Genomic DNA, 2809 nt, shown 5'->3' with positions numbered 1-2809 from the left:
AGGAGCCGCTGCGGCTTCAAAGACTTAGGGAGGAGGGGCATCGGCGTCCATACGCATTGCGTATGCATCCGATGGCCTGACAATGGGCCCTAGCTGATCGGATACGTAGATGAGGGCAACAAACAGTGGTATCGAGAATTGTAATGGCAATCTTCCAATAAGACGAACTGTAATGGCAATCTTCAAACCTTGGAAAATTGCGATGGCAGGAATCCAAAAAGCCCAAACTTATAAGCAGGGGTGACTTATAAGTTGGTGGTGTTTGACAAAATAAGTCATTTTTTTTACTTTTTAACTTATAAGTAGGTGACTTATTTGGAACCAAACAGGACCTAAGTTTTGAAGAAAAAAAAAGTTAGAATTAAAATTAGTTTAAAAAAGTGTTTAAAAAAATCCCGCCGGCAGCCCACGCTGCCGCAAGAGGAACCCTAACGGCGGCGAGAGAAGCGAGGTCCGGCGGAGTCTTGCTGCGAGAGGCAAGGGCGCTACAGAGTCGGGGAGGGATTCGCTGTGAGTCGCGGAGGGGGAGGTGCCGAGGGTGGCGACCGGGCCGTGTACGCGACCGGAGGACCTAAGTTGGGAAGCCGGGAAGACAGAGGACCGGCCGGCGCAACTCATCTCCGGTCCTCGGTCGACTGAATCAGCAGGCAGGAACCATTCCACCGTCACGTCCGGCGGCTAGATAGTGAGTACATCTGCCCCTTCTTGTCCTCTTTAGTTCTTGCAGCTCAAGGGAACTGGGGTTTAGTTTTTCGCTTTTCAGTCTGAATTTCTGCATCAGAAACTGCTGACATTGTGATGTTTGATCGTTAATTTTCCTTGCCATTTTGATTGAGACTCAGTTTGGTTTGCGATTGTGCAGTGGACAAGCGACACCAATCGGCTGGGATGCAGGGCTGGCCTATTGATTTCCATTTCCATGAATTCAGATTATATTACCAGCAAACTAAGCACCTCGCTGTTGGCAAGGCTGTCTGCTCTAACCCCTTCTCTGCTGGCGGCCACATGTGGAAGATAAAATGCTTTCCACGTGGAACTGGGAGCTCTGACAGCGACGAGCATCTCTCTGTGTTCGTCCAACTAGAGAACCAACCCAGACTTTCTGTCAGTGCCATCTTTGAGGTATTCTTGATGGACAAGGATGGGCAACCATCTTCAACTGCTCAGAAAAGGACAGGGGTTCATCTGTTCCAAAATGGAGGACTGGGGTTGGTCTCGGTTTGTCACACGGACTGATCTAGTAGAAAATCATGTAAAAGATGGACACATCAGGATCATATGTGGCATTATGGTTGTAAATGACCGCTCTATTCCTGTACCGCCTTCGAACATTGTAGACCATCTAGGCACCCTGCTGGACAGCGCAGATGGGGCGGATGTGTCCTTCATAGCTGGCAATGAGACGTTCCACGCACACCGAGCATTGCTTGCTGCTCGCTCGCCAGTCTTTCGAGCGGAGCTCCTTGGTTCCATGGCTGAGGCTACGATGGCATCCATCACCTTACATGACATTGCTCCTGCTACATTCGAACTCATGCTCCGGTTTATGTACACAGACACCTACCCTGGAGACGACGAATTTGGTGAGTGCCCCTCTGAAATGATTCGTCATCTACTAGCTGCGGCTGACCGGTATGCTTTGGATAGGCTGAAGCTTAGCTGTGCACAGAAATTGTGGGACATTGTGTCTGTCGAAACAGTTGCTGCTACCTTAGCTTGTGCTGAAATGTACAACTGCTCGGAGTTGAAGATCAAGTGCATTGACTTCTTTGCAATGGAGAAAAATTTCAGGAAGGCTGTGTTAACTGATGGCTTCGTGCAGTTGGTGGTTGGTGCAGCAGTTCCCATCCATTGTTGCTGAGCTGCGAGAGAGGCCTGTGGCGTGACATCACTGCAATTCATCTCCATGTATATAGTTTAGGCATCCATGGCTACTGTTAGTATGGTGTTCTTATATTTTTGTGACTGCTACCTTATATATGTTTTCAAGGGTACTAGAGCTTACAACTTGCTCTATCACGTTATTTGTTTGAGTATGCAATGTGCTAATGATACATGTGATGGTAATGCGGTGGAGGTTATTTCCACTGCTCAGGTCAGGTGCAAATTTATGGTTATTATGTATCTGTAGCTTAATTGCATGTTTGTATGGATGTTTCTGTGTTTTGTTGGTCCTGTCCAGTCATGAAACTGAGTTTATGCTTTTGAGATATTAACTCCGTTATTGCCTGTCCGGATCTATTTGTTGGTCGTGATCAATCGTAGCTTTAGCATCATGCTCTGCTTATATATTGAGGTGATTGTGTTTCATTAGTTTTCAAGCGTTTGGAATTTTAAACTTGATTCCTTGTTGTATTTGAACTAAGTTGCTGAATATACTGGTAAAGTGAGACGAGGTTGTTGAGGATATGGTCAACAGAACTCAGGACATCGATGGATAGTGGCAAATTCATATAACTTAGTTAAGCTTTTGTTTCTCTGTTCTCTTGTCCCTGCTCTGTTGGTCTGTCTGTCTGCAAACTGGATTATGCATCGACTTCTTTGCCATGGAAGAAAATTTCAGGAAGGCTGTGTTAACTGATGGTTTCGTGGAGTTGGTGCATCCCATCCATTATTGCTGAGCTGCGAGAGAGCCCTGTGGCATGACATCATTGCGATTCATCTCCATGTATATAGTTCAGGCTGGCATTCATGTCTATTATTAGTATGGTGTTCAGATATTTTGGTCACTGCTACCTTATATATATTTTCAAGCGTACTAGAGCTTAGAACTTGTTTTATCGCATTATTTGTTTAAGTATGCAATGTG

The 2809-nt window shown here is 45.9% G+C and overlaps 1 pseudogene; it reads left to right on the top strand.

Annotated features, from left to right (window-relative positions):
• Positions 1-427: 427 nt before the first annotated feature.
• On the top strand, positions 428-2094 carry LOC136472873 (BTB/POZ and MATH domain-containing protein 1-like; annotated as a pseudogene).
• Positions 2095-2809: the final 715 nt, after the last annotated feature.

This window comes from Miscanthus floridulus, chromosome 8 (assembly GCF_019320115.1).
Source record: "Miscanthus floridulus cultivar M001 chromosome 8, ASM1932011v1, whole genome shotgun sequence".
Lineage (NCBI taxonomy): Eukaryota > Viridiplantae > Streptophyta > Magnoliopsida > Poales > Poaceae > Miscanthus > Miscanthus floridulus.
Note: the sequence above shows the minus strand (reverse complement) of the source record. Positions and strands in the feature narration are given on the sequence as shown.